Source organism: Castor canadensis, chromosome 9, assembly GCF_047511655.1.
Source record: "Castor canadensis chromosome 9, mCasCan1.hap1v2, whole genome shotgun sequence".
Lineage (NCBI taxonomy): Eukaryota > Metazoa > Chordata > Mammalia > Rodentia > Castoridae > Castor > Castor canadensis.
The window spans coordinates 125,523,539-125,541,665 of NC_133394.1; positions in this window are offsets into that span (position 1 = coordinate 125,523,539).

Sequence of the window (18,127 nt, forward strand, 5' to 3'; positions counted from 1 at the left end):
CAGCAAAACTATCATTCAAAATAGATGGAGCAATAAAAGTCTTCCATGATAAGCAAAAACTAAAACAATATGTGACCACAAAGCCACCACTACAAAAGATTCTTCAAGGGATTCTTCACACAGAAAGTGAAACCCAACTAAACCATGAAAAGACAGGCAGCACCAAACCACTGGAAAAGAAAAAGCAAGACAGTAGAGAGTAACATCAACTTAGGTACACACAATTAAACCTTCAAACAACTAAGACAACTAAATGACAGGAATCACCACATACCTATCAGTACTAATACTTAATGTTAATGGACTTAATTCACCCATTAAAAGGCACTGCTAGATGAAATGAATTAAAAAGATCCAACAATTTGTTGCTTACAGGAGACCCATCTCACTGACAGAAATAAGCATAGGCTTAGGATGAAAGGCTGGAAGAAGATTTACCAAGCCAATGGTCCCCAAAAACAGGCAGGAATAGCAATACTTATCTCTGACAAAGTAGACTTCAAACCTACATTGATCAAACGAGATAAAGAAGGACATTCCATACTAATAAAAGGGGAAATAGACCAAAAGGAAATAATAATTATCAACCTGTATGCACCCAATGTCAATGCACCCAATTTCATCAAGCACACACCAACACAATGGTTGTGGGAGACTTTAACACTCCATTATCATCAATAGATAGGTCATCCAAACAAAAAATCAGTAAAGAAATCCAAGATCTAAAATATGCAATAGATCAAATGGACTTAGTTGATGTCTACAGAACATTTCATCCAACTTCTACACAATATACATTCTTCTAGCAGCCCATGGAACCTTTTCCAAAATAGATCACATCCTAGGGCACAAAGCAAGTCTCAGCAAATATAAGAAAATAGAAATTATACCATGCATACTATCTGATCACAATGCACTAAAAGTAGAACTCAACAACAAAAGTAAAGACAAAAAACATGCAAACACCTGGAAACTAAATAACTCATTAGTTAATGAAGAATGGATAATTGATGAAATAAAAGAGGAAATTAAAATGTTCCTGGAAGTCAATGAAAATGAAAACACAACTTACAGGAACCTATGGGACACAGCTAAGGCAGTCCTGAGAGGAAAGTTTATAGCCATGAGTGCATATATTAAAAAGACTGAAAGATCCCAAATCAATGACCTAATGATACATCTCAAACTCCTAGAAAAACAAGAACAAGCAAATCCCAAAACAAATAGAAGGAGAAAAATAATAAAAATAAGAGAAACCAAAAACACATACAAAGAATTAATGAAACAAAAAGTTGGTTCTTTGAAAAAATAAACAAGATTGATAGACCCCTGGCAAACCTGACAAAAAAGAGGAGAGAAAAATCCCAAATTAGTAGAATCAGGAATGCAGAAGGGGAGATAACAACAAACACCATGGAAGTCCAGGAAATCATCAGAGACTACTTTGAGAACCTATATTCAAATAAATTCAAAGTCTTAAAGAAATGGACAGATATCTAGATACATATGATCATCCAAAACTGAACCAAGAGGAAATTATCACCTGAACAGATTTATAACACAAAATGAAATTGAAGCAACAATCAAGAGTCTCCCCAAAAAGAAAAGTCCAGAACCTGATGGATTCTCTGCTGAATTCTATCAGACCTCAAAAGAAGAACTGATACCAACCCTCCTTAAACTGTTCCATGAAATAGAAAGGGAAAGAAAACTGCCAAACACATTTTATGAAGCCAGTATTACACTTATCCCAAAACCAGGCAAAGACACCTCCAAAAAGGAGAACTATAGGCCAATCTCCTTAATGAACATCGACTCAAAAATCCTCAACAAAACAATGGCAAACCTAATTCAACAACACATCAAAAAGATTATTCACCACAACCAAGTAGGCTTCATCCCAGGGATGCAGGGGTGGTTCAACTTATGAAAATCAATTAATGTAATAAACCACATTAACAGAAGCTAAGAGAAAAACCACTTGATCATCTCAATAGATGCAGAAGAAGCCTTTGATAAGATCCAACACCATTTCATGATAAACACTCTAAGAAAACTAGGAATAGAAGGAAAGTACCTCAACATTATAATAGCTATATATGACAAACCTACAGCCAGCATTATACTTAACGGAGAAAAACTGAAACCATTCCTTCTAAAATCAGGAACCAGACAAGGATGCCCATTATCTCCACTCCTATTCAACATAGTACTGGAATTCCTAGCCAGAGCAATTAGGCAAGAAGAAGGAATAAAAGGAATACAAATAGGTAAAGAAACTGTCAAAACATCCCTATTTGCAGACGACATGATCCTATACCTTAAAGACCCAAAAAACTCTACTCAGAAGCTTCTAGACATCATCAATAGCTATAGCAAGGTAGCAGGATATAAAATCAACATAGAAAAATCATTAGCATTTCTATACACTAACAATGAGCAAACGGAAAAAGAATGTATGAAAACAATTCCATTTACAGTAGCCTCAAAAAAAATCAAATACCTAGGTGTAAACCTAACAAAAGGTGTGAAAGACCTCTACAAGGAAAACTATACACTTCTGAAGAAAGAGATTGAGGAAGACTATAGAAAGTGGAGAGATCTCCCATGCTCATGGATTGGTAGAATCAACATAGTAAAAATGTTGATACTCCCAAAAGTAATCTACATGTTTAATGCAATTCCCATCAAAATTCCAATGACATTCATTAAAGAGATTGAAAAATCTACCGTAAAATATATATGGAAACACAAGAGGTCACAAATAGCCAAGGCAATACTCAGCCAAAAGAACAATGCAGGAGGTATCAGGACACCTGACTTCAAACTATATTACAAAGCAATAACACTAAAAACAGCATGGTACTGGCACAAAAACAGACATGAAGACCAGTGGAACAGAATAGAGGACCCAGATATGAAGCCAGACAACTATAACCAACTTGTCTTTGACAAAGGAGCTAAAAATATACAATGGAGAAATAGCAGCCTCTTCAACAAAAACTGCTGGGAAAACTGGTTAGCAGTCTGCAAAAAACTGAAACTAGATCCATGTATATCACCCTATACCAAGATTAACTCAAAATGGATCTTAATATCAGACCACAAACTCTAAAGTTGATGCAGGAAAGAGTAGGAAATACTCTGGAGTTAGTAGGTATAGGTAAGAACTTTCACAATGAAATCCTAGCAGCACAGCAACTAAGAGATAGCATAGATAAATGGGACGTCATAAAGCTAAAAAGCTTCTGTTCATCAAAAGAAATGGTCTCTAAACGGAAGAGAACACCCACAGAGTGGGAGAAAATATTTGCCAATTATACATCAGACAAAGGACTGATACCCAGAATATACAGGGAACTTAAAAAACTAAATTCTCCCAAAACTAATGACCCAATAAAGAAATGGGCAAGTGAACTAAACAGAACTTTCTCAAAAGAGAAAATTCAAATGGCCAAAAAACACATAAAAAATGCTCACCATCTCTAGCAATAAAGGAAATGCAAATTAAAACCATGCTAAGATTCCACCTCACCCCTGTTAGAATAGCCATCATTAGCAACACCACCACCAACAGGTGTTGGCAAGGATGCAGGGAAAAAGGAACCCTCTTACACTGTTGGTGGGAATGTAAACTAGTGCAACCAGGCTACTTAAAAAGCTAAACATTGATCTACCATTTGATTGAGCAATACCACTCTTGGGGATATACCCAAAAGACTGTGACACAGGTTACTCCAGAGGCACCTGCACACCCATGTTTATTGCGGCACTATTCACAATAGCCAAGTTATGGAAACAGCCAAGATGCTCCACCACTGACAAATGGATTTAGAAAATGTGGTATCTATACACAATGGAATTTTATGCAGCCATGAAGAAGAACGTAATGTTATCATTCGCTGGTCAATGGATGGAATTCGAGAACATCATTCTGAGTGAGGTTAGCCTGGCCCAAAAGACCAAAAATCGTATGTTCTCCCTCATATGTGGACATTAGATCAAGGGCAAACACAACAATGGGATTGGACTTTCAGCACATGATGAAAGCAGGAGCACACAAGGGAGGGGTGAGGATAGGTAAGACACCTAAAAAATTAGCTACCATTTGTTGCCCTTAACGCAGAGAAACTAATGCAGATTCCTTAAAAGCAACTGAGGCCAATAGGAAAAGGGGACCAGGAACTAGGGAAAAAGTTAGATCAAAAAGAATTAACCTAGAAGGTAACACACACACACAGGAAATTAATGTGAGTCAACTCCCTGTATAGCTATCCTTATCTTAACCAGCAAAAACCCTTGGTCCTTCCTATTATTGCTTATACTCTCTCTTCAACAAAATTAGAAATAAGGGCAAAATAGTTTGTGCTGGGAATTGAGGGGGTAGGGGGGAGAGGGAGCTGGCAGAGTGGGTGGTAAGGGAAGGGGTGGGGGCAGGGGGGAGAAATGACCCAAGCCTTGTATGCACATATGAATAATAAAATAATCATATAAAAATAATAATAAGGTACTGGCATGAGGGTAGACATATAGGCCAGTGGAATAGAACACAGTGCCCAGAAGTAAAGTTATGTTCACATAGTCATCAGATCCTCCCCAAGGTGCCAAACATATACAATGGGAAAGGGATGATCTCCTCAAAATATGGTTCTGGAAAACTTGATATCTATGTGCAAAAGAATCTATTAAGACCCTGCAATATAACTCAAAAATCTATTAAAGACTTAAACATAAGACGTGGAACTTTAAAAGTGATAGAAGAAAATATACAGGAAAGGTTCTGTGACATTGGTTTGAGAAATGATTTCTTGGTTATGCAACCAAAGCACAGGCAACAAAATCAGAAGTTAACAAGTAGGACTAAATCAAATCTATAAAATAGGAGAAAATTCCTGCAAACCACATATCTGATAAGAAGCTAGTGTCTAAGGTATGTATTAGAAATTACTTGATTTAAAAGTGGGGAATGGAATTCAATATATATCAGTGATCATCAAGAAAGTGTGTGTAAAGACACAATGAGATATCAAATCATACCCGCAAGAAAGGATATTATTTTTTAAAAGGAAAAAAGGAAGTAGTGATGTAGATGTAGAAAAATTGGTATCCTTATTCACCAATGATGGGAAGGTAAATTAAAACAGCCATTATGGAAAAAATTTAAAATATAATGACCATGTGAGCCAACTATCTCACTCTGGTTATTTATCCAAAAGAATTAAAATCAGATTTTTTTCTTTATATTTTATTTTATTTCTTTTATTTTTATTAATGCAAATTAATTGCATAAAGGAATTCATTGTGATATTTCCATTCATGTATATAATGTAGAATAAGGTTCTCAAAAATACATTTGCATTCCCATATTCATTGCGTTATTCACAGTAGCCAAGAAGTGGGTGCAACTTAATTGTCCACAGAAAGGTGAGTGGATATAGAAAAAGTAGCAGATGTATACAACGAAGTATTATTCAAGTGTAAAAAATAAGGAAATCCTATAATATGCCATCACATACATGAACGAGTAGTGCATTGTGCTAAAGGAAATATGCCAGTTTCACAAGGACAAATACTACATGATTTGACTTTTATGAGGTATCTAAATGACCAAATGCAAAGAAAGCAGAACTGGTGTTTCCAGGGGCTGGGGAAATAGGGAGTTCCTGTTCAGAGGGTATAGAAGAGTATTTTTTATAAAAGAAAAGATCCTAAAGATAGATCTGCTGTACATCAGTGTTTGTCCTTAACAATGCTATAGTGTACTTTAAATTTTTCAGAAGTTAGATTCAGATTATGTGTTAATTACTCACTTTTAAGGAGGAAAACATTATTGGGGCTCATGGTTTCAGAGGTTTCAATCCATGGTCAGATGGCTATATTGATTTGGGGCCTGTGGCAACCCAGATCATCATAGGCAGAAGCATGTGGCAGAGAAAAGCTGCTCATCTCATGGTGGCCAGGATGCAAAAAGAGCAGACTAAGGAGCCAGGGTCCCAATATCCCCTTCAAGGTCACACCATTAAAGTCTCCACCTCTTAAAGGTTTTACCATCTCCCAATAGTGCCACAGGCTGACAAGCAAGTCTTTAGCACACAGACCTTTGGGGACATTTAAGATCCAAACCATAGCACCAAGCATTGAATAATATACTTCATGGGATTCTCATTCCCAACAGATCTCAACCCTGAAGTAATTATTCCTGAATTATTAAAGAAGGTAATTGAGGTGAAGCATAGCTTACTGGAGTTTTTAACACTCATGAATTAGTTTTATTTTGGAATACTTTTTAAAACTATATTAAGAATGATAGATAGACAGATAGACAGATAGATGATAGATATTTAGTGTGTATGTGCATGTGGACATATATTTTGCTCTTAGGACTTTATATATAATACATTTCTCTACATTTTCTGATTTGGCCGACTCTTCTTGAGGCCAGAATAAATGTTCTCTGAGGACAGAATAAAATCTGCTAAAACAGGCAAAATTTCATTTTTAAAGTATTTAGATCAATAATTAGCAAAACTTTTAGTGTCAGGGCCCTCTTTGCATTCTTAAAAATTTACTGGGGACCCCATCTGAGCTTTTTGATACATGAATTGTATCTATAATAATTTTCTATAAATATTTAACAAAAGTAGGAACTTATCTCATTTTAAATATTTATTAACTTACATAAAATGACAATAAACCATTGCATATTGCATGATTAACCTATTTCATGGAAAATATATTATTCAGAACAAATCATAGCAATTCAAATATAATTGCTCAACACTTTTAGCACATCTTTTTCTTGAATGAGGGAACAAGAATGAAGATGTTACACAGTTCCTTAGAAGTATTTTGAAAATAACTTTCAAATATCACTGATTTCCTGAGACCACACTTTGTTACCAGGAGGGTGTTAGCATGCATAATATACTTTGCTCCTGCAAAGATGCTTGAAAGAAGACATGGGAAGGGGATGAATTGCTGGAGGTGCTGCAATACAGTGCAGTTCACTAAGACACTTAGGTCACATTGGCTAGTGGCACCTGCAAAAGAGCAGAAATGTATAAAGACTCAAGACAGAAGAACAAAAGCTGCATTTACAAAAGGGTGAATAACTTTCTGGAGTTGACAAATCAGAGAAGCTTTGCTAACTTCACATTCATGAAGAATGAATCACATTCATGTTGGGGCTGCATCTTTATAAGTAAATGGAGCTCCCTATTTGGAATATTGGAAATCACTCTTTATAAGTACTATAGCATCTTTTTACATTTCCATTGTTCTCAACTCAGTATATTCTATGTATCCGGATCAGGCAGACAACCTGGTTTGTTAGTGATTATTCTAGTCCTTGATATCAAACTGTGCACATTGGATTTGGAGATGTGAAGCACGCACAAGTTAAAGTCACAGTTCTGTTTGTATTTTTTGGACAGTGTCTCGCCACGTAGCCAAGGCTGTCCTTGAACTCATGATCCTCCTACCTGTATCTCCTGAGTGCTTTGATGACAGACATGTCTCACAACAATAACAACAAACATATGTCTTACAAAATTTTAGGAAGAACCGAATGAAATATGTATGTTAACCTAAAAAACTCAGTGAAAACAATAAATATAACCATGAACCTAATTAAGTTTTTATTAAAATGGCGATCTTCTGACTTTTTAATGTTGACTTTTAGTAATAATTTGCTTCATGTAATCCGCTTAGATCTGTGATGAGTCACCCATTTTTATTACTAATTTAAAAAGTCAACAAGTGGTAAGGTTTTGAATGATTCTGTGAAGACTTCTATAATAATTTTATGAAATAATCATATAGGGATAATTTACTGGAAAGCCACAGAATGCAAAGTATGATTTCAACTTCAAGACCAATTGCAGGGTCCTGGAATAAGGAATGACAGAGCTGTATCACAGTTGTAATAATGGGCAGAGTACAGGACTCTAAGGCATAATTATGACACAAAATATCTTTTATTGAGTGATATGCAGAAAATTTTACTAGTTTTTTAGCATCTATTGTTAGATGCTTTACATATTCTTCAGTCAGAAGGCCTGAGTTAGGGTAATAAGCAACTGTTAAATACCTCTTTCTGTAGAAACCACTTAACTTCTCTGACACTTCCTTTTCCATCTGTAAAATGATGAAAGCCTCATCGTCATATCTTATCATCATGATAACTTACAAAGCCTCATCCAAGCTCCATTAAACTAAAAAATGTACAACCATGTCTATAGTCATTTAATCATATGAAGAAATTAAGAACATTTTAAATGAGATATCTCATGTTTTTAATTGTATTATTATCTAGTAGCACAATATTGTAAGCAGATCTCTAGAATTTATTCATTTGTGTACCTGTCCATTATCAGCAATGTTCCATTTCCTCCTCCCCCGTCTCATGGCAGCTATTATTCCATTCTTCCATTTTATGGGTATGACTTGTAAATATCTCCTATAAGTGGAACCATATGGTATTTGAACCCTTCTATGACTTGCTTACTTCACTTAGAATATTGTCCTCTACCAGGACTTTTTTCTCTTGCTGTTGCCATTTGGACAGAACTGTACAAACACACTTCTGTTTATACTCAAGGATATGTTTCTGTACAGCTGAGAAAAGGCAGGAACATTTTAGGAATGGTGGGCTAAAGATGAGGAAGCAGAAGAAGGCAACCAGAGATGTCATTTCCCTCAAGACTAACTTCTAATGATCATGTGAAACTCTGAACTCCAACACAACTACTTCTGACAGCATACTGACAAAGTGTAGCTAGTGAAAGGAGACCTTTCTCCTCTCTTCTGCTTACACCTACCACCCTATGTTACCCAGAAGGTCTGTGCTGTGAGAAGATTTTGCAACAGCTAAGATAAGCTAAATATAAGACAACTGGTCTAAAACATATAGGAAATTCATTGGGTTGTGCAACTGCCCAACCAGAGTGGATAGTCAGTTTCACTCTGTTTCTCAGGCTTGTTTTCTCTGTACTGACCCCACTTTAACAAGCTCTTCCCTAGTCATTACAAGGTGGCGCACACTGATAGTTCTTGCTGTACAACTGGTGACACGGAGAATCTTTTTCAGTGCTCTCCATAGAAGAATAAAGAGGTTTGTTTGTTTGTTTTTTCCCAAGAAGCCTCAACAAACATCACTTAGTATCTCTAAATGAGATATGAGCCAATCTCTGGACCAATACTATGGGCAAGGATTTAGGACAGAGAGACAACTCTAAGCCAATAGCCAATCAGGGTCTACAAAGGAAGCTTGGAGACAAGGGACAAATCTGTTGTAGATCCTAAGAATGGGGAAAGTATTTCCTGTAATGAAGTTTAGTTCTCTATTAGGACTTCTTTTCCTCTGGCTGTAACAGTACTGTACCCACACACCTCTGTTTATATGAAGGATGGAGAACAAACACTGATAAACTAAAATGTTTCCATTTTAGCTTCTTTAACCTAAGCATCAAGTTTCTCTTTTTAGGCTTTGAGAAATGGAAGCTGAAAAATAGGAGGAGAAACTCTGAGCCCGTTTACGTTGGCTCTAACTGAGAGACTAGTTTATGGCATGTTAGATGCAGCCTTTGTGAATCCCAGCAGCAAAGAACAAATGGCTTTAGTGTCTACAATGGTGGGTCTTAGGTGGTGGGAAGCTTAAGTCCTTCAGTGGAGAAAGGATGGTCTTCAAAGGCTATAGTATCTAATGCTTTCCTGTCTCCTCAACATTATCTGTCATCTCCTTCCTTATGTTGCCACTAATGCTATTGAATAGAAATACAGCATAAGCACAAATACAAGCCACACATAGGATTAAAAATGTTATAGTAATCACATTTTTAAAAGTAAAAATAAATAGGCAAAATTGATTTTCATAGTAGATTTTAACCCAATAAATTAAAAATATCATTTTTAACATGTGATCAATTTTTTAAATGTCATTCATAAAATATTTCACTTTATTTGTGTGGTACTAATTTTTTGAAATCCAGTGTGCAGCAGCACCTTGTGGCCAGGAACTACCACATGGGGCTGTGCCACTCCATGCTCTGGCCACATGAAACGAATTTCCTCTTCCCTGATGTTTTGAGGTTTCTCTAACTTCACTTTCTGGCTTGGAATATGTTTGTGAGTTGCATTTGTGCTTGAGTTATATTTCCATTGGAAGTACCGATGAGAAAGATAAGGTAGAAAATGATAAGAAATTAGGAGAGATAATGGAGGGAAGGGGAAAATAATTATTTTGCCAAACCCAAGCTTATTGATCTTGACCAATGTATTTTTATCCTTTAGAGGCTAACTTCAGCTATCAGCCATTAGAAATGTTTCCCCAAGCCTCATGCGTGGTCTCTGCTACCTTGTGGTCCTATACTTATCCCAGTCATCCACATAAATATGCATGACAGAGTTTTTACCCTCAAGAACCCAAAGATCTAGTTAGAATGAGCCCATTAAGCCATAAATTTCTTTAGGTCAAAGAATGCATCTTATTCATTATTGTATGCACAGAAATAAGCCTAGTGTCTTGGACAGAATAAATATATAATAAACATTAGTGGCCTGAAGACAAGAGGAATTTTGTCTTCCAATTTAAAAATAACTTAAACTCTTACCCAATATTTCTGAAGCTTCCATTGCATCAAACTTTTCTGCTGAGAAATTGTGTTGAATCCTCAGTGATGAATAAACTGAAGGCCACCAATATCATTTCTTTCCAAACTCATGAGTGACCCACAAATACACAAACCCCAATTATACAATGTATGCCAACTCCTGTCAAGTTCATTTTCATTTACAGGAATATTTTTAAATATCTATATTGAACTATGTGAGAAATATTTGAATATCAGGTGAGTTTCTCCTTTTTTGTTTCTCTGTGTGAGGCCTAGCACATGTTCATTTGCCCTTCTACCATATTGTATACAGCATGAGACCCTTACTAGATTCTGTCACTATGCTCTTGGGCTTTTCAACATCCAGAACAAGGAACCAAATAGACTTCCATTGTTCACAATTACCCAGTCTGTGGAATTCTGTATAGCAGTACAAACAGACTAACATCAGGCTAACCCTTGGATACTGAAAGAAGAGAAATTCATGGAGTAGATCTGAATTGTCCATCCAAGCTGACCTATAGCCAGCCCACAGCAAAGACTTCCAACCCAGCCATGGTGAACCCACCCTCAGCTAATCTACATATTTAAGAAAATATGTGCTTGTTGATTTTAACACTACATTTACCAGTAATTTCTATGAACCATCATTTGTGATAAGAGCAGTTTCTACATTTGCAAAACAAGGATCATAACCACACATACCTCACAGTATGGTGAAGATGAATGGGCTGATATATACAAAGTCTTAGAAGAACAACTGACATCCTGAAAGCATGACATTTATGTGTTAGTTATTAGTTTTAAATGGAATTTAATATGCAGCAAAGATATCTCAAGTAACTTGTTCAAGGTTTGTTGATAGTAAATGATGGTAAAAGATTGAAATCTGGTTCTGGTTTTACTAGACCACCTCAACTATCTCAGACATTGATGGTTCAGCATATAAACTGTTGATGCTATCACTAGGAAATAGGACAGGTAGCAGTCTAAACAGCATGGGCTTTTACTTCAGAACTTAAATCCATTCACTAAATAAAGATCTTAGTGCTCTCTGGTAGCTTATCACTGCTGAGCATGAGAAATGTGGCTGTAAATTCTGGAAGAATTCTGTCTTGAACCGGCGAAAAGAGGATAAAGTCTTTCTTTTGCCATAACTATTAATGTGATCATGTTTCTAAGCTTCAATTTCCTTACCTGTAAAATTGGGACAGTTTTGCCTCCCCTTAATACAATTTTGTGAGAACTAAACGAAATATCTTACTTAACAAGGTTGACAAATGTTAGCCAGTTAGAAAATACTGGTTTTTCTTCTCCTCCCCCACTTCTTTTTGTTTGTTTTTGTTTATTTCCCCTTTGGGTATTTCTTAGATAAGGTCTTGTTTTATGCTTGGCTAGACCTGAAGCATGATCTTACTATTTATGCTTTCTTGCATAGCTCAAATGACAGGCACATGCCTCACACCCAGTCATTGCTTCAGATGGGATCTCACAAACTTATTTGGAGCTTGCCTCGAACCATCATCCTCCTCCAAATTAGCTAGAATTACAGACATGAACTATCGCACCTGGTTTGTTTTTTTACTTTATTATGAGATTATCCTTGGAGCTCTTTATGTATCTCATGAAGACTAAGAAAATTAAATTTCCTTGCAATGTCTCACATGAGAAGAGAATTAATTAAAATGATGCTTTGGGAGAATTGCCCAAGTACTCTCAATTGTAATTATAGTTAAAACCTCAAGCAAACAAAAATAAGGTCAGATCAGAAGTGGCCCCATCAAGCTTTTGAAACAGTTACAGCATTAAAACTTCAAGATATTGCTGGGTACCTCTACTTTTACTTTTTTCCTGTCACCCACCCTTAAGAACTTGAGAAAGAAGTTTGTCAATTAACAGCTCATTTGAATATTTTCATATGCTTCTCTCTAATTCTGTCACAGATATTATTGATGACTCAATATTTATAAGAAACCCTCTTTTCTATTCCTTTCTTCACTCTAAAGAATAGGAAAAATGTATATACATTTCCCAGCATTCCTTGCAGTTACAGGAGACTATGGGATACAGTACTGTCCAGTGAGACGAATGAGGAAGTCAGGTGAGTGGTTTCTGAGAAAGAATTTTTTGTTCTGTTGAAAATGATCCATTCTTTCCCCTTTTCCCAACTTGAACCTAAAAATTCTGATTCCTAGAATAGCTATAACCATCATAAACCAAAATCGAAATGAACAATAGAGGTAACAGAAAGGAGATTTCAGTTTCTTGGTGATATTTTGAGGGATAATATTCTAAATATTTACAAATAAATTCTGCATGGGCATCAACTATTCAGAAAACCAATCATTTCAATTGAAACGTAAAATAGTGTAGCCCTGAATTCACTGATTTGTCATAATAAATTTGGACTGAATCTCCAAATTTCTTAGGCAGTTCTTAGGAATAACCTAGTTTGCAGTCAAAAACATTATTAAAAGAAAAGGTTATTGTCAGAATACTCTAGTGATACAGCTGTCTGGAAAAGAAGTTATATAAATATTTTAATGTCAGAAAATATTTTAAAGCATATACTTTAACAGACATAAATAAAATTGAAATGTCTATATACAAAAACATTCCCTGAGAAAGGTAAATTAAATTATGAAATATTTTGGTCATTTAGTGGTTTTCAGAGCCATAAACAGAAATTAAGAAAAGAAATATGCTATACAAGGTTGTGCTTAGTTAAGAATGCTATACTGTATCCTTAAAATTTTGTTTAACACAATAAACAATGAAAAGCTTTAATTCAAAGAAGTACTTACTGACAAATGGTTAAGAAAAGGCAAACATCTAGATAAGAATAAATTCTACTAACTAGTTACCTAAAAAATAAAATCCAAAATTTTCAAAGTTTTCCACTAAATTCCTTCTCTTTACATACCAGTCACCTTCATTATGTAGATGCTGCTTCAGGCAACAGTCTACATTAATCACACAGTGTTCAGATATCATCCTTGCTAAGTTTTCTGGCCATTTCTCTGTTGCCTCTTCAAGAGTAGAGATGACAGTGTCAAAAACACAAGACTTTGGGAAAAGATAGACCAGGATTTGATTCGTGCCTCTAATTCTTTACTTGCTTCTTCTCCTTGGACATCTTTCTTCAACTTTTCTGACTCTCAAGTTTCCTCTCTTCCAAACTGGAGATAATGACTACTTCTTTGTTTTAGATAAAACTGTTTGTTTTAAGAACAAATAATGGTGACTGCTATATGGAAAGAACTCTGAGAGTCTTCATTTCATTTCATTTCCAATTTGAATTGCCAATGCCTGTATGTGAATGTCTGCTGATTGGAATTGGCCCTTGCACTTCAAGGTTCTGATGAGGATAAACTTTCTTAAAGCATTTTGGAGTTAGCAATGCTGCAGTGGTCTCTTCCTTATGCAACTAATTAACCATCCCTTTTCTTCAGTATCACTGATATACATGTAGCCCATAGAGCATTACATTTTGCTTTTAGAAAGATGTCCTTTGTAAGAGCATAAGATTCTGGCAAGCGATTTTTGATCCTATGGTAATCCTATGATTTCAAACTGTGGGTTTTTTTTTCTTCAGAGACTTTTAAATATTTCTGAGAAAATGTGTTTGGTGGTGCACACATTCCTCAGAATTCTAAATATGTCAAAGTCACATCTCTGTATGCTTCAAATAGGGAAAGTTTTCCAACTGAAACATGTTAAAGGTCAGGAGAATCCCTAAATCTCAGAAGAAAATCACAGTTTGAAAATTAGGTAACCTATTTTTCTCCTATAGTAATAAATCTGTGTCTCTACCATGGTTTCTATAATAAGGTTTCAACATGAACTCCTTTGTTGAAGAAAAATTGCCACATAGCAAACAAATTTTAAATTATTTGCAAATGGAAAAATCTCCTCAAAAGGACTTGCAATTTTAAATTTCAGACATCTTCAAGAAAACAATCTCAAAAAGGTATTTTTTTTTGACCTGGAGAAAATTAATCTGATGAAGTGATACTTAAGTTTTTCATTTTTCTGAAAAGTACTCAAGGGAAGTTAAATCAAAGTTTTTTATTAGCTTATTTCCTACAAAATATTTTATTTATGTAATTTCCAATGTCATTTGAAGATGAAATTTCCATAGTAAAAAGTAACACTGTTTTTTAATATATGGCTCAATTATATATCTCTTAGTATATGATGACATATTCATTTAGGAATGAAATTAGTGAAGATCAAAAAAGGCATAAGAATACAATTTTCTGGGAGACTGAAATCAGGAAGATCACAGTTCAAGGTCAGCCTAGGCAATACATTCCCAAGACCCCTTCTCAGCTAACAGCTGGGTGCATTGCACACACCTGTTATCACAAGCTATGCAAGAGAATAAGATCAGAAGAATCATGGTTCTAGGCCAGCCCCAGGGGAAAAAAAATTGTGAGACCCCATTTCAAAAGATGTGTTACACACTTGTCATTCCAGCAATATAGTAGGAATAATAAAATCGGAGGCTCAGCCAAGTTAGCCTGTACAAAAAGTGAGACAGTATTTCCAGAATAACCAGAGCAAAAAGGGATGGATTTGTGGCTCAAGTGTTACAGGGCTTGCCTAGTGAGTATGAAGGCCTAAGTTCAAACCCCAGTACCAAAAATACCCAAAAAAACCCACACAATTCTCTCCAAAATTGAATGATATAAATCTAAGAAGAAATAAGAAGGAAATGATTTCTTAAAATCATTATAAACTAATATTTATCCATGAACTAATGTGCATATGTGCAAGATATCATTCTTATGCTTCATAGAATCACTTAGGTCCTACTAATGTTAGTTTACGCAAATGATAGCAATTTTCCTGATGATTTAGACAGCCAGTATTTTCCGTTTTTCTCTGTTAGCCAACTGTCTTAAGTTTTCACTATTTAGCATTTTTCTGAAGCATTGACTCCCAATAGCATTAAGCTTAGCACCATTTAATAATGTCACTGCTATTCTTTCTTTTTAAAATATGCTTGTTTAAAACAGTTCCTCATTCAAAACAGTGACAGCCATATTGAAGCCTTCATTCTGGAACTGGCTCCCATAGCCCTCCTGCCTGCCCCCTCCCACTATCCTAAATGGCAAAATGATTAACTGAAAATTATTGAAGTCACTCTAGAAAAAAAACTATTAACAAATATAAATCTGTTTTTTAAAGTCTATAAAATTATGTACAAATTGGATAACAACCACTTGCAATCTCTTTTTACAATGGATAAAACACATGGCTGTGACTGGCTAAATCTTTGATTGTGTTCTGGTTCTATGTTCTTTCTTTTCCTTTTCCTTTTTTTTTTTTTTTTTTTTTGGTGGTATTGTTGTTTGCACTCAGGGTCTTGCACTTGCCAGGCAGGCACTCTACCACTTGAACTATGCCTCTAGCCCTTTTTGCTTTATTTTCCAGACAGGGTCTCACTTTTTCCCAGGACTGGTCACATAGTTTGGATTACAGGTGTGGCCACTGCATCCAAATTTTATGCTTTCTTTTTATCTGCTTTCACTCCTGTGTTCATTCGCTGCTCCTCTTTGGTTCTGGTGTTGGTCTCAATGTCATGCTAGTGCTGTTTCTTATTATTTCCTATAGCAAAGATCTGACATTAAAGTGCATCTTTTCATATAATATATCTTTACTTCTAGCTACTTCTCTTCCTATTTGCTATTTGCACAGTCAGTGTAAATGCTGGGAGTGAAGTGCTCTTCTAATTCATTAAAAGTTCTGCGAATGCCTGGCTCTGAAATGCCTTCCTCACTGTGGGGTTTAGTGTTTTAAGCATTCATGTATTTTAGAGAGGAAAGAATATGGTTGAATGCATTTCCATTGCTTCTTTTCTACAAGTCCTTGTAGGATTAACAAGCATCAGTCATTCACCAACTACTGAGCATTTACTATCTGTCAGGCACTGCTTTAGATATTGAAAATAGAGCATTAAATCAAACAGAAATCCCTGTCTTCATGTACCTTAACGTCCAGTGAGGAAGATAGATACTAACAATTAAATAAGTAAAAAATATTGTATGGAAGAGTATAGTGAGTGCTGTAGAGAGAGCCGTTGCTAAGGCTAGTGTGAGAAGTTTGCAAATGTGAACAGGGAAATGGCTGAGCCTTGCTGAAGCAGACAGGCTCTTCATATTGCTGATTGCTACACTGGATGTTTTCTCTCTGTGCTTCAGGCCACTTTATCTACCATCCTATAATAAGTAATAAGTGGTATTTTCATCCTTAACTCGAATGAGGAAGGGTAAAAAGCTTTGGACTCCTTTTACATTATAGAAGTCCTGGACTTTGGAAGTCTTTTGTATTTCAAATATATGTTTACTACAATAAAAGTCACTGGAGTTGAGTCTTGTACCCACCTACATGAAGACTACCTGGGATATTTGCTCAAAATTTAGCTTCTATCAACTGCATTCCAAAGCTGAATATCAGGACCTCTGGAAGATGAGCTCATGTGACCCACACAATTAAGCACTTCACCAAGTGATACTCACGCATGCTTTTTAAGAGGAGGTAAAGTAGCTTAAATAGGTCTGAGCACTAAGAGCCCTATCTTGGCCCTGCACTTTAGGAGGCCCTGCCTTGCTGGGTAAGACAGTGGCTCTCTGGAAAACATTCTGAGACAGAACTTAGGGGGTGGGGGAGCTTATCAGAAAAAGCCCTGTGATCACACTGTGGAAGGGTGGGAAGGAAAGCCATGTTGAACAGAGGAAAACACTAGCCTTGGCCAACCACAGTGGAAGCTCTGGAGTTTAACACATGTTGTCCACATGGGAACAAAATAGCCAGGACTTTCCATGCTGTCTCAATTAGTCATTGGATATGTGCTGCCCAAAGGGGGATGATAACTTGGTCTAGCAGTTCTCTGAAGCAGAGGCAGTTTCTGGAAAGACTAATAGCACCCTGGGCAGCAGGGCTGCCAAATGTAGTGATGGGGTGATAAATCCTGAGGTCTGCCTCATTCTATCTTTCTGCTTGTTTCACCTGGATTAGCTCTATCCTACACAACAGAATGCAAACTTTGGGGCTAGTGGGAGAGGTCACCTACTACTTTCTTCACCATCTCATTTGTAGATCACATTCTGGATACCCAGGACTCCAGAATTCCCTACTGAAACAACTGTCAAACTCATGTACAGGACCTGTGTTGCCCTCTTTCCCACAGTGAGCAGTACACGCAGATAGGACAGAACTCACATGTGCAGCCAACACTGCCAGAAGCTTGTGTTCAAGGCCACTCACAAAGCTGAATGGGAATGGGGAAACCCTGAGGAAGGCTGCCAACCAGGAGTCCAAATCTTCTCAATTCAAACTTGGACTTTCAGTATGAAATGCAGGGCTATATATCAAGAAAGTGTGTTGGAATATGTTTAACAGTATCCAAGCTTAAATTATCACATTTTATTATTTAGGCAGATGGGATATGGCTCTCCATTTGGACTTTTGCTCCAGGCCCTGCAGCTACTTGCAGACCTATACAAAAGAGT